The sequence below is a fragment of the Phascolarctos cinereus genome, unplaced genomic scaffold, assembly GCF_003287225.1.
Source record: "Phascolarctos cinereus isolate Bilbo 61053 unplaced genomic scaffold, phaCin_HiC Scaffold_1;HRSCAF=81, whole genome shotgun sequence".
NCBI classification, from domain to species: Eukaryota; Metazoa; Chordata; class Mammalia; order Diprotodontia; family Phascolarctidae; genus Phascolarctos; species Phascolarctos cinereus.
Window position 1 is genome coordinate 61,904,511 of NW_027555514.1, and position 15,522 is coordinate 61,920,032.

Below are 15,522 nucleotides of genomic sequence, written 5' to 3' on the forward strand. Positions count from 1 at the left end.
GTCACATAGGAATCACAATAACAGAACTAGAATTTGAACTGAGGTTCAAAGACCAAGTATTGAAGCAGTCCAGTCCTCGGGGCTCAAGGGAGAGTCCAGAGGCAGATTGTAAATAATGGAATGGGTGAGTTAAAAGTTCTTTGTCAGAAACAAGCTTAGAAATGATGGTAGAGGAAATAGAGGTCCTAAAAGGTAGGACTCAGCTGAGAGTAAGAATGTTATTGCTATTCATAGACTGATAGAAAGGGACTAATGCAGGATGCAGGAGTCATTTTCTCCAGGAGAAAACATAAGCTATTTCACTCGGTGACTAAGAAGCAGGTTTATAGATCACAGCCTTGTCAGGATATTAAATTTCAAAAAATAAAACAAAACAACCTTTTCTCCCCCCAATCTCAACAAAACCATGAACCAACTTGGCAGCAGCTGAGAAATGTTGTCAATATTACGAACAACAAATAACGTAATGCCAGTATTTCGAAGAAGCCAAGAATGGATAGCTTACAGTGAAAATGGTGATTGGCTTATAAGACAGGAGCATGCTGACATTGAAAAGTGGCTGCTCGCCCACTTAGAACTGAAGATACATTGCAACAGAAAGAAGGCAAATAAAATCAGCTAAAACTTTCAGAAGCATAAGTGGTTAATAGAAACCAAGAATTTAATCCTGCTAAATGATGCTTTAAGAGTAGATGGACCTGAAGTCAGGAGGACCTGAGTTCAAATCCAGCCTCAGAGCACTTACTACCTGTGTGACTCTGGGTAAGTCACTTAACTCCCATTTGTCTCAAAAAAGAAAAAAAAAGGCAGATGGAATAAGAAACAACAGAAAGAAGAGAGGCCCAGGAACAAAAGAATTCAAAAATGATCTTGGAATGGCTGAAAATGGCTAAAAACCTAAAAAATGGCTAAAAACTAAAAAACTACATTCATGTTTACACTTATCCTTAATAAGGGAGAGAAAAGTTATTTTGAAAACTGGGAACCAATGAAGATTTTGCATTAAAAAGTGGTTTATTTGTTCAGCCTGTCAGTGAACAAATATTTATTAAGTGCTTCCTATGAGCCAGGTACTATGATAGGTGTTAGAAATACGAGGATAAAAGCAAAAAGACATCCTTTCCTCAGGCAATGACAAAGAAGGGTAACAGCTGAGAAAATGTGAACATGTAAGATTCAGTCTTTCCAAATAATTGGTAAAATCATAGCATGTTAGAGCTGGAAAATACCTTACAACCCCTACTTTTGACCTAAGGGAAAACCCCAACAAGAGAGATTTATTCAAATGTCAGTGCCTGAAAAATTTTTGTGTGATGTCTTTTCTCATTAGGTTGTAAGCTCTTTGAGAACAGGGATTATATATTCCTTGTTTGTATCCTCAGCCTCTTAGCATATAGTAGGTGCTTAATAAATGTGTATTAAGTAAGAGTTTATTGACAAAATGTGCCATTTTGTCTGTTTTACATAGAGAGGAAGTTAAGTGTCCCAGTGGATAGAATTTTGGACTTGGAACAAGAAAAACCTGAATTCCAATCCCTATTTTACAGACTAGGAAACTGAAGTTAAGTGTCTTACCCATGGTCACATACCTAGTAAGTATCTGAGACAAAATTTAAATTCAGGCCTTCCTTACCCCAGGCCCAACACTATACTGTATCGCCTAACTGCCCAATCTGATTTAAAAAGAAATGTATCAGCTCATCTAGAAAGGTTGTAGGAGAGGGACTGTAATTTAACAGAAAGTATGAAGAATGTCTGTAGAATAGTTTAGGATAGAGACGGGGTAGCTGGAAGAAAGATTTGTGGACTGGTAGACGTGGAATTTGGTCTTGCGTGATGGGTAGGATTTAGATATATGGGAGAAAAAGTGTAACCATTCTGGGTGAGGAGAAGGAATGGAGACTGGAATAAGTCTGTCTAGAGAGGATAGAATTAATAATATATGGTAAAATTGGCAAGTGTGATAGATAGGTGGCATTGCTTTGTTATTCTTCCTTTGTTTTCAAAGACAATGACATCATGATGGTGGGGTCAGGGTACAGTGCATTTGACTGTGGCTTATCAGTTTATAGAAGGTTTTGCAAGGCAGGTAGAGGCTTCCTGGAGATGGGGATGAGAAGCCTTTATCAGGGGAACTCAGCTTTCCTTACCGAACTGACTTAGGTTTGAATTTAGCCCGACAATACAAATTGAAGAATGGTGGAAAGAAATCCAACTAGATATGATTTATAACACAAGACTTCTGATCCATGTTTAACAGGCAGGGGTTGGGAATCTTCTGTATGAGTTCTTGTCTAAATGTTGTAGAAGAGTGCAAGAGAAGACAATTTGAGAACTGCTGTATCAGGAAGAGCTGTACAAAAAATAAAATCAGATTCCATTTGAAGAACTGCTTTCCGAGTAGGGGAGAAAGTATAAGGGGGCGTGAATCATCTGAAGCACACAGGGGCTCCTGAAGGAAGCACCTGAAAGCATCAAATCAAGAAAACCCAAAGGTAATTGCTACCAAATTAGATGAAAATTTTGAGCTTTGGAAAAGCTTACATTAATGTTCTCTGGCTTATGCTGAGCAGTATGGGGAACAGGATTCTCAGAATGCTCTTTTCCAGGCCAGCATATTAGACTTATTTCCACAGTGGAAAGAGTGCTGACTCTGGAATCCAAAGATATGGGTTCAAATCCTACCTCAGATGCTACCACTATGACTTTGGAGAATTTAAGAGAGAGAGAGAGAGAGAGAGAGAGAGAGAGAGAGAGAGAGAGAAGGAAGGAGGGAAGAGAGGGAGGGAGGGAGGGAGAGAGAGAGAGAGAGAGAGAGAGAGAGAGAAGGAAGGAGGGAGAGAGAGAGAGAGAGAGAGAGAGAGAGAGAGAGAGAGAGAGAGAGAAGGAAGGAGGGAGAGAGAGAGAGGGAGGGAGGGAGGGAGAGAGAGAGAGAGAGAGAGAGAGAGAGAAGGAAGGAGGGAGAGAGAGAGAGAGAGAGAGAAGGAAGGAGGGAGAGAGAGAGAGAGAGAGAGATTAATGTAGAAGGATTAGATTGATTTTGTTTGGTTCTGGAGGCCAGGGCCAGTACTAATGAATATGGAGAAGAACATCTTGGCTCGGTATATGGGAAAACTTTCTCACAATTGGAGGCATCCTAAAAGGAAAAAACTCACTTCTAGTTTCCCTTCACTGGAGGTCTTCAAGTTGAGACTGGGCAGGCTATTCCCAGGAATGTTGTAGAAGGGATTCAGGTATTGGGCAGAGAACTGGGCTACATGACCTCTCTTCCAATTTTGAGATTCCTTGTTTATATCATAGCATTGGCATGTCGTGTTCCAGGATGTGTGGTACCAACTGTAAGTGTTATAGGGTATCAAAGAAGCAGAACATCAGTAAGGGTTGAGGTATGGAACTCTGCAAGCACCAATTAAGCACCTACTGTGTACGAGGCACTGGCAGCAGACTCCAAGAGCACAAAGGCAAAAATGAAACAGTCTTTGCCTTAATTGAGCTTACATTCTGCTGGGGAGATAAGATGTGCACAGATAAATACGTAGGAGGCAGTTTGATGAGAGAGAGAGAGAGAGAGAGAGAGAGAGAGAGAGAGAGAGAGAGAGAAGCCTAGCGACTGGGGGAGTGAGAGCTCTGCAGATAATATTGGAGGGTCTGAGAGGCAGAAAAGAGGAAGGAGTGTGTTCTAGGCCTGAGGAAACAGAGAGGAAAGTGAAGTCAGTGAGAAAGAGAGGTATGTTGGGAGCATGGAGCTGGTTTGGGAAGGAAGATGATTAATCCTGCTACTTAGTCTTAAATATTTGTTGAATTAATAGGGTTTTTTCCTTATAAAATGTCTCTCAGATTCATTTTTTCTTTTATATTCCTGCTACCATCGCCTTAGTCCAGGCCCTCATCACTGCACAACTGAATTACAAGAGCCTCTGAGCAAATTTAATTTTAGTCTGTTAGGGCTAGAACGAACCTGAGAGATCATCTCATCTTCCTCATCTCACCCCTTCACTTTGCAGGCCCAGAGATGTGTGCTGACTTCTGCAAAGGTCACACAGTTGTTAAGTGGCTGGGCTGGGACTTGAACCCAGCCCTTCTTATTACTTCTAGTCTGAGGCTCTTCCCACTCCACCTCTGCCTGCCTCCAGGACTATGCATCCCCTTTTCTATTGTCTGGCAGCTTTCATTCTATCAATTACCTGTTTAATAATTTTAATGGCTGGCAAGTTCTCCTGCATAACCTAATCTGCCCCCTCATCCCTCCTAATTTACCTGTCCACTTTTCCTGCTGCTTCCTCATGTTATACATCTATTCCAGTAGGTCAAGTCTACTTACTCTTCTCCCTACCATGACTTCATCCCACACACCATCTTCTTTTCAGCCTTGGTTCTGTCTCTTCACCTGGAATAGCTTCTGTTTTCCTCCTACCCATCCTTCAAAGTCCCAGCTCAAATTTGATCTGCTCGTGAATCCCTCTGCCAACCAATTTATTCCACACGGATCTCTCCCTTCTTTGAACTTTTATTGAATTTTCTGCCATTAGCAGACCCTTTAATTTTAGTTAACGCATATGGTTTTGTGTCTGCATCCTGATTATTGGCTTCTTGAAGGAAAGACTATTTTTGTGTTCCCTGTAACAGGGCACGGAAGAGGCGATCGATCTATACTTACTGATTGATCCGGTTTGATCAATGTTGAATTTGAACAAGTGGAAGTGTCCAGTTGGCCTTTGAAAATATCGGACTAAATTATGGGTCTGAGATACTCATGAAGGTATACAAAGGTGAGAGTCAAAGCTCTGAGATAATAGATACATTTTTCAAGAGAGGATGTAGAGAGAGAAAAGAACCAAAGCACCAAAGGACTTTCTGGGTAGAAGGAAAGGCAAATGGAAATACTGCTACTTCTCTGCCTTAAGGAGTCAGCTTGTCCCCTTGTTCATAAATACTTGACTTATTTAAATATTATTTTCATGTTTGTCTATTTGTCTATACATCCTTAATATCTTTGCCTAAGTCACCACCTTATTGTCATTTATTTAATCAAGCATTTCTTGCATGCCCAGTGCTGTGCTTGGCACTTGGCACTGTTCCATATTACCCCAAGGCCTTTCCTTCCTCCCTTTCAACTGTTGAAATTCTTCCCAGCCTTTAAAGCTCACCCCAAATGCCGCCTCCTCTAATAAGGCTTCCCTGATCGCTAACAAAACACTCCCATTGAGACCTTCATATAGTACTCTCTTCTCTAAACTCTAATGGTCTGCATTGCAATGTAGCTCGATGTAGGAGATAGAGTGTTGACCTTGGACACAGGAAGATACTAAATTCTTTTGGCCTCTTGTTCCTTGTGGGACTATTCCAATTCTCAGTTTCATCATGAGTTATACAGAGCTAATAATACCTACAGTAACCACGGGATCAGATAAAATAATGACTGTAACCTTCAAGACTATTTAATGTCAACTATTGTTATTTTATGGAATAGGAAATAAGAGGGCCTGGGTTCAAATCCCATTTCTGATAATCAATGACCTGTGTGACCTTGAACAAGTCACTTAACTGAGCCTTGGTTTCCTCATCTATAAAATGAAGGGGGCCATACTAGATACCTCTAAGAACCCTTCCAGTCCTAGATCAGTAAATTATTGTCCTCTGTTGTGTATCACCAGAGACATCATGGTATGGTATATGCAGGTCCAGTTTTGTCATCTGGAAGATATGGGTTCAAGTCCTGCCTGAGATATACACTAGCTGTATGATTGCAGGCAAATCATTTAACTTCAGTATCCTAGGAATTCTCTAATAAGTTACAGATGATTTGCTATTCTGCATCAGTGGAAGGAGTTTCCTTACCAGGAGTTCTTTACATCAATGTAATCACAGGTTTGGACCCCTCCCCCAAAAAAAAGTGTATCATAAGCATCTGCATTAAAATCAAGTCCTTTCTACTCCCCAAACCCTAAGCTCCTTATAGATTATGTCTTATATAAACTTTGTACTGCCCTCAAGACCTAGCTTTGCATACGGTAGGAGTTTAATAAATGTTGGTTTTATTTGCCATATCTGTATTTATTATGAGATAAACCTCATCAGACATATTCAATAGTCTGGAAACATCTGTCCCACCGTCCCAATCAAACATGAATGTAATGATGCTACCATCAAGTTTGAGGGCAAATTAATTCAGCATTTAAATGCATTTATTGACTAGGCAGAGAGAAGTAGTCTGATTGTTTGTTTAAAAATAATCCTTTATCCCAAGCTGAAACTTTCCGTGTTTTTAAGGTTTTATCATCATGATGTTTTAAGTAGGAAAGAAAAAAATGTAGTCAGGGGAGCCTTATTAAACAGAGATCTCATCTTGGTCAGGTTGTCTCCTATCCTCAGATGTAGCATTTCTGAAGCTCAGCATTTTTCACTCTTTAAGTATTTAAAGAAAGTTTCCCTTGTAACAATGATAACTTCATTATTAATTGTAACAGATTCCTCCATTTGTGTTTAACTGTTCCACCATTTCTATTATAGCTCCTCTCCCTGTGTATGGGATTGGGGTTTCACTTTTTGTGTTATTTACTTCATCAGCTGCTGGTACTGCCTCTGTTTTGCATTAGATCCTTCTGACTTACTAATTTTGGTGTTGTAATCTGTCCTGATCCTCTCAGCCTGGGGAGCAAATAGTGACATTTGCAAATTTCTAAGTCATCCAAGGATATAGTATAACGTATGCAGTCCATCAAAATGCCAAAAAACCCCTCTGTATTTCTTCCTCTCTTTTCACGTTTTAAGGGTTGACTGTGAAATTTAGGATTTTGCTATGGAAGTCTTAGATATGGTTATATCTTATTTGTTTCATGTTGTTTTCATGCCCCAGTGGGCAAACATCTAGCCTATTTCATCCTGATGTTTTTATCACACAAAAGCAGAAATTGAGTATTTGAGAAGAATAGGGCTTTGCCTTGACTCAGAAAATATCTCTATCTCTCTGGCTTACTAAATTAAGTCAGGGCAGGTCCTTAGTTCTTTCGAAAGGTTAAATATGCATTGACTGAAATGTGGGGAGTTCCAAACTCCTAGAATATTCTGATGAGAATAATCAGATACCTATGGAACTACGACGAGGGTGGAGTGATTGGAGTTTTGTCCAAGGCTGCAGAAATTTAGAGGGTGCTAAGTGTACTTATAGTCTGTCAGTGGTAGCAACAACTGAACTTAGTACCTGGGTAGCAAGAATAATTAGTTAAAATGAAAGCTACTGGGACATAGGGACAGCTAGGTGGCGCCGTAGTGAATAGAGTGCCAGGCCCAGAGTCTGGAAGATTCATTTTCCTGAATTCAAATCTGGTCCCAGACTCTTATTAGCAATGTGACCCTGGGCAAGTCACTTACTCCTGTTTGTCTCAATTTCCTCATCTGTAAAATGAGAGAAGGAAATGGCAAACCACTGTGGTATCTTTGTCAAGAAAACCCCAAATGGGGTCATGAAGAATCCAACACAACTGAAAATGACTAAAGTACAACTAGGACATACTCCCAAAGTAAGCATTTCTCCAGCACAACCCTGCTTTCTACTCCCATCTAGTTGCAGCCTCTGAAAGAAGAGGTTTTGCAGTATGCTAGGATCTCCATAGTATCCTTTTCCTCTTCCACCACCTCAGCTGAATTGAAGGTATGTTTCATACCTCCTGTAGAAATGATTAACTATAGTAAAAAAAAAATTGCTGTTCATATTTGAAGATGACCTTATGACATTAATTCTTATCTTTGTTTGTGGGTCTAAATCAAAAAGATCAGTTTGCTTTTCCACACTGCAAAGGAACATGGACAAAAGCTCCATTTTTTGTCACCTGAACAAGCATAGTATCAAGGAAATAATCCTGGTCTCTGGGAGTTAATTAGAAGTCCTGTATTCAAATCCTGCTCTGTCATTAGAAATGGAGTAGCCCTCATAGTCAATAAAATGGTGAGAAAGCAGTACTGGGGTATAATCTCAAAAATATCAGTATGATATCTGTTTGAGTTTAGGGCAAACCATTCAATATCACAGTAATACAAGTCTATGCTCCAAACATTGATGCCAAAGTTGCTCAGTTCTATGAAGACCTACCACATCTAGAGATAACACCAAAAAAGGTGTCACATTCATCATAGGGGATGGAATGCTAAAGTAGGAAATCAGAAGATAATTGGAATAACAGCAAGTTTGGCCTTGGATGAAGCTAATAGAGTTTTGTCAAGATAACTGACTGTTCATTGCAAACAAGGAGACATAAGAAGGTTTTCTTACATGAGCAATGAAAAGAAATAGAAGAAAACAATAGAATAGGAAAGACCAGAGATCTCTTCAAGAAAATTAAGATATCAAGGGAACATTTCATGCAAAAATGGGCATGGTAAAAAGACAAAAATGATAGGGACTTAAGAGAAGCAGAAGAGATTAAGAAGAGGTGGCAAGAATACACAAAAGAGCTATACAAGAAAGATCTTAACATAACTGATAATCACAATGGTGTAGTTACTGATCTAGAGCCAGACATCCTGGAGAATGAAGTCAAGTGGACCGTATGAAGCCTTGTTAACAATAAAGCTAATGGAGGTGATAGGATTCTAGCTGAGCTATTTAAAACCTTAAAAGATGATGCTGTTAAAGTGTTACACTCAATATGCCAACAAATTTGGAAAGCTCATCAGTGGCCACTGGCTTGGAAAAGATCAGTTTATGTGCCAATCCTAAAGAAGGGCAATGCCAAGGAATATTCAAGTTACTGAACGATTGAGTTAATTTCATAAGCTAGCAAAGTTATGCTTAAGGTTCTGCGAGCTAGGCTTCAGCAATATGTGAACTGAGAATTACTAGAAGAGCAGGCTGGTTTTTGAAAAAGCAGAGGACTTAGAGACCAAATTGCCAACATTTATTTGATTATGAAGAAAAACATCTGCTTCTACTTCATTGACTATAGTAAAGTCTTTGACTATGTGGCTCACAACAAAATGTGGCAAGTCCTCAAAGAGATGGGAGTACCAGATCGTCTCACTTGTCTCCTGAGGAACCTGTATGTGGACCGAGAAGCAACAGTTAGAACTGAACACAGAACAACTGATTGGATTAAGATTGGAAAAGGAAGAAGGGCAGCTAGGTGGCACAGTGGATAGAGCACTGGCCCTGGATTCAGTAGGACCTGAGTTCAAATCTGGCCTCAGACACATAACACTTACTAGCTGTGTGACCCTGTGCAAGTCACTTAACCCCATTGCCTAGCCAAAAAAAAAAAATTAGAAAAAGAATACAATAAGCCTGTATATTGTCACCATATTTATTTAACTTAAATGCAGTGCACATCATACAAAATGCCAGACTGGATGAATCAAAAGCTGGAATTAAGGTTGCTGAGAGAAGTATCAATGGTCTCAGATATGCAGATGATGCCATTCTAATGGCAGAAAGTGAAGAGGAATTAAGAAGTCTCTTGTTGAGGGTGAAAGAGGAGAAGATAAAAGCTGGTTTGAAGCTTAATATAAAAAAAAACAGCCCTAAAATCTTCACAACTGGTCCTATCACTTCTGGGCAAACAGAGGGAGAAGAAGTAGAAGCAGTGTCAGATTTCATATTCTCGGGCTTAAAGATCACTGTAGCCATGAAATTAAAAGATGTTTGCAGTTTGAGAAAATTGAATGTATAGCTTTCTTCCTTCTTCCTGCTTATCTGCCCAAAATATACATAGCAATGGTCCATATGTGGTCCATCCCATTGCATATCCTAACTGGACAATAGGAATTTTTCATCCACTTGGTTCTTCCTGTGTGGACAATTAGGCAGTATAGAAGGAATAAATAGAATTAATATAGATCACGGCTCCCAAACATGCTCTGGGCTTTCTGGATGCTTTCTTGCTTCTTTTGCTCTCTGTTCTTGAAATGTCCTTCTTCCATAACCTGCCCATCCTTTAACGATGAAGTAAAATGCCTCCATGATGTCTTCCCTGATTCTCCTTGTCAGGTATTACTTCCTCTATTCCTACCTCACAGTATTTTGTTTTGCAACTCTAATTACTTAATATGTAATATTGAATATTCTAGTTATCTGTGGTTTTTTTTAGCTCCCTAGTAGGTTATAAGCCTCATAAGGGCAGGAGCCAAGTTTTATCTAGAATCTGTCTATCTATCTGTCTGTCTATCTATCTATCTATCTCAATATCTATATCTATCTATATATCTATCTATATATATCTATATGTATCCATCCCAGTCCTACTATTCTCTGCTCGCAGTAAATGATTATTAGGTGTTTGCTGAATGAATGAATTAAACATGTATGAATATGTTTCTGTATCCTTTCCAGGGCCCACATTACAGCTTTGAGTAAGCTGTGAGTGCTTGTTCAAGTATTTACAAAATAAATGAATGTCAATCAATAAACAGGCATTTATTAAGAGTGTATCATGTGCCGGTTGTTGTTCAGTCATGTCCAACTCTTCGTGACCCCATGGACCACAGCACACCAGTACTGACCGTGGGATTTTCTTAGCAATGATACTAAAGTGTTTTGCCATTTCCTTTTCTAGTGGATTAAGGCAAACGGAGGTGAAGTAACTTGCCCAGGATCACACAGCTAGTAAGTATCTGAGGCTGGATTTGAACTTGGGTCTTCCTGATTCCAGGCCTAGCTCTCTATCCACTGAGCCACCTAGCTGCCTACAGTTTGCTTCAGTTTTCCTCATATTTAAAATCAGCTAGAGAAGAAAATGGTGAACCACTCTAGTATCTTTGCCAAGAAAACCCCAAATAGGACCACAGAGTTGGACATAACCGAACAACAAAAGTCATGTATCAGTCACTAAACTTAGGCAGTCAAAATAGAAAGGGAAAAACAAAGTAGTTCTTTGTCTTCTGGGAGTGTAAGTACAAGAAAGAAAGAATGTGTCAGATTCTTTCTGAGAGTAGGCTGGCTCTCAGGTGAAAGGATTTCTTTTCGACCTTAGACTGACTGATAGATTGGACAAAATGACCTCGGAGGTCTTTTCCACCCAATCTAAAATGTTATGATTTTAGTCAGTGTTTCTAACTCATTGATTTATACCTTTAAGATACATTATCTCCTCTTAGAATGCACTGTGCTTTGCACAACTTATGCAAGTTTAGTTAGTTTTTACAGTCTAGTTGGGAAACTATACACAAGTAAAAATAAAATTAAATTAGACTGCAATAAAAAGTTAATAAAATTAGACTTTAATAGATGTTTTAGAAGAGCAAGAGCAGATGTGCATTCAGCCAAAGGTTAAAGCAGAATAAGCCAAAGATTAGAAGGGATGTTATTAACTTTAGGGATGAATCTGGTGGCTGAGAAAGGTTAGTATTTCAGAAATGCTAAGAGTAGAAAATGTACACCGGTTAGGAAAGGGTTAAAAAGATCTCAGCACTTCTCCAATCACTCCCAGTACATAGGGACAAACACACACACATACACACTCACTCACACACACAAACCTGCTGGGAACCTGTTTTGCAAGTTTCACCAGGAAAAAAAAGTTCCGAGGGGGTTGGGGGGAAGAGGATTGGAAAAGGGTATCAGTTGAAGGTTTTTTCAAAATCTGAGTTTCCAGCGTAACTTTATCCTGCAGATTTTTTCTTTAACTGATTAAAAGCATTGTTAGACAGGGAGGGGCACATTAAGAACGACTATAATTTTGTTGATTGTTTTCAGAAGGAAAAAAAACAGCCCAGACTTTGAAAGTGAAGGCAGTAATTCAAGGCTAAGTTGTTTTGAGTTTTTTGTTTTGTTTGGTTTTTGTTTTTTGCAAACTACCCCAATTGCATCTTGCCCTGCTCCCGAACCGCCCCCCCCAAAAAAAAGGCTTTTCACTAATGAACAATTCCAGTGGATTAAGTCTCTGCCTGACAGGTAACTTTGGCATGTGGGCAGGTGGGGTTAAGGTTACCATGGAGATTTATGATGTCATGCTCGAGCAAGCATGTCAAGACAGCCAATTTAACATGTAGCTGCTTCAAAAATCCTATAGGCTCGAAGTAGGTTTTATGTAAATGACAAAAGTTTCCCTGGGAAAAGACAAAAGAAAACACAGCAGAGGAATGGAGGGGGGCTCTACCTGACAACTCTAAAGGATTACTCTGGAGTTCATTACCACCCCGAAACTTTCCAGGAGAAGACGAATTAGATTTGTTACCTCAACTTGCCGCATCACCTGTGGAGCTCTGGGTGTCGGTGAGTGAGCCTCGGTTCTCTGCCGTTATTGCAGGCGAGCCTTGGAAACCCTGAGCTCTCTTCCAATTGCTAACTGCGTTGTTGTGTGGCCAGGAGGGGTTGAATGAATAGCCTCAGTTTTCCCACACCAAATGTTCACTCCTTCGGCTGGCTTGGTTTTATTTACTTTTAAAATTATTATTGAATGAACTGTGAATTCTGAGCAGAGCTGAAAAGCAAGGGATGCATTATGCATTTTGATGTTGATTATGAGTGTGAAGAGTGCTATAAGATGCCATAGGTAGAAGGTCAGGAGTAAGAAGCTGGAGAAGTGACATAGATATATGTGGGTCTGGGCAGATTAGTGCCAGATGTTTCTCTTTTACTGTTAAACAGAACTTGACATTGGAAATGTGCTTATTTCAAATCGCACAATGGAAGAAAAAAGGGAAAATTTCTGTGATTTTTTTGTTACTGAAATCCTTTAGCTACTTCAGTGAACATGTACAAACACTGCACCTAAGAATTACTTGGATGTCTCTGTGTCTAACAAAGACTTAAAAAGAAACAAACTGAATTTAAAAAAAATCAGGTATAAGAAAAGATCACAGTGTTGACGCTTCTGGTAAGTCAGAAAATTTCAACAACACAGATAAAGGACCTCTCTGGGTGGTATTGTAGATAAAAGGCAGTTGGTTTTTGGTTTTGTTTTTTTTTTAATAGTCTGCTTTAAAATGTAGCCTAGGTTTGGCAGTAACTAGCTTTCTGTTTACATCAGTCAGCAAGTCAGGCTAAGTCAACAGCCATGCTCACTCTTTGGATGTGATAAAAAGTAACTGAAGGTAGCTGGTGATCTTCTAAAGTTAGTTTGAAGGGGCTAGTTCAGGAATATGGGTGAAGTGTTAGCAATTAGGGGCCACTGTAGACTTTGAAAGGTAGGAGGTATAATTAATTCAAAAGAACCTGTGAAAATGTGATCAGAGGTCTAAACCCTGGTCAGCATGACGGACAGAGCCCTAAGAGACATCAAAGTTGGTGTTCTTTTTTAAACTTTGGCCAGTTCCAAAAGCAGAGCTAACATTGTAAAGAACCCCTGACCTTTGGCATTCCAGGTAGTGTGACTTTATTAATGAGCAAATAGTCCTTGCACCAGGAAGTACTGGGATGAAGGAACCACATAACAAAATGTCATACTACATTTTCCCTATAATTTCACCCATTTAAGGGAGGCAAGAGGTAATAAGTATTAATATACTGTTGACATAACTTCCAAAAAATAATAGGCATGATGAATTGAGAATGGGGACTGCTAAATCTGGTCTGCAGCTTCTCTTTGACTTTTTTTTTTATTAATTATACTGATGGTATTTGTTCTGGTTATGTTGTTTCTGCAATTTGATATAATTTAGAAGCACTCATTTCATGATTTATCTAGCAGTTTCCCTGAGGAACTCAATACCCCTTATGGGTTTAAGGGTTTGAAAATTTTAAAAAATAGAACTGATGTGAGGAGACCAGAATGAAGGCCCCCAATCTCACAGATAAAGAAACTGAGTCACATAGAGGTTAATTGATGTGCCCCAGGGAATGTACATAGCTATGAATTGAACCCAGTGTACTTTACTTTCAGTACTCATTAGATTCTGGTACCTCCCTCTTCACTCTCTGTTCGAGATAGACGCACAACCCGTTATTATATTCCAGGTTCATGTATTACTCAGAGTAAGTAATTTGCAGCAGCAGCCTTTGGGATTGTAAGAAATAAACACTGTTATGGCTACCAGGTCCAGGTTTTTCTTTTTTTAGATGAACAACTGTTTATAGGACTCCTGCACAAATGAATGGTCAAGTCTTATGGCAAGGGTATTTGGGTGATTAAATTTTTTTTATCATAATAGATACACAGTTTCTGACTTCAGAATATTTGGGCAGGAATTGATCTGGTCCCAAAGTGAAAAATTTTGTAAGAAATCAATCCCTTGGTATTGGGTCACACCATAAAAAATGCTTCTTGGCCCTGATTCTATACCACACAGAAGTATTTCCAGTTATAACAAGGGATGGTGTGTGGCTTTCAGAATAAACTTTATTCTGCTTCAATTGAAAAGCAAATTTATGCCATTTTAAACCTTGTTGAGTTGGGGAGTTTGGAAAATACTATGATAGATCAATCAATCAATCAATCAATATCAATTGCCTACTATGTACCAGGCACTGTGCTGGGCATACAAAAAGAAACAAAAGATAGTTCCTGCCCTTGAGGAGCTTGCAGTCAATGGGAGAGGAGACAGCACGCAAACAAATATATACAAAGTGAGCTATGTACCGGATAAATAGGAGAGGGAAGGCATAGGAGTTTAGAGAGGTTGGGGAAGGAGCTGAAATTCAGATTGGTTAGAAGGTGAAATTTTAGTTGGGATGTAAGGGAAAACAGGGAGGTCAGTTATCAGAGGAAAGGAAGGAGAGTGTTTCAGGCATGGAGGAAAGTCAGAGAAAATGCCTGGAACCTAGACATGGAGTGTCATTTGTGGGGCAGCCAAGAGGCTAGTGCCACAGGATCAGGGTTATGTATTGGGAATCTATCATCTATTTTGCCTTGGCTTCCTCCTAATATTATTAGCTAAAAATGCATTTCATTTTAATTTATAGTTATGCTCTTCAGGAGTTTTATGTTGATTAATGTACATATATTGATCATTGTATTTGTTGCTACAGAGTAATGTGGGTTTATTATAATAAGATGATAAAACTGTAGACTAGTCTGATTTATCTCAATAACAGTAATAATTGTTTTGGCAACTAAGAGCTCATTTTACTTTCATTGGAAATACAACGTGCCAGGGAATTAATAAATTTAAGTGGATTTGCTGACATATTCATTGGTGAAATGTTTAACTTGGAAGAACATAGACTAGTATGTTAATATTTCAAATATAATGCAACTTTTGATTTTAAACCACATTAAATCATTTGTTACTGGATTTTAAATGAAATGCAATTTTTTAAAGCCTTTTTAGACATAATATCAATATACTTGAGTCGAGTGAATGGAATAGAATTTGTTAATAAGCCAGGATGACAGACATCCTAGTTTGGCAGATAGAGTTCCTCTGAGTCAGTAAGACCTGGGTTCAAGTTCTGCTTTTGATACGTGGTGGCTATGTGGCCATGAGTAACTCACATAACTTCCCATGCCCCCAGGCACCTTTTTAATGAGGAGTTGCCTACCTGTATGTGTGGTTGGAATTTCTAGACCAGGTTGTCCTCACATTTATGTATGTGGCAAACAAGCAAAACACAGACCAGACACAACAATGAGACATAGCAAAGAGGCCAAGTGG

The 15,522-nt window shown here is 39.1% G+C and overlaps 1 protein-coding gene across 2 annotated transcripts in view; it reads left to right on the plus strand.

The window, feature by feature from the left end:
* Positions 1–15,522, plus strand: part of KIAA1217 (KIAA1217 ortholog) — a 393,972-nt gene that overhangs the window by 25,716 nt on the left and 352,734 nt on the right. The window lies entirely within an intron of this gene.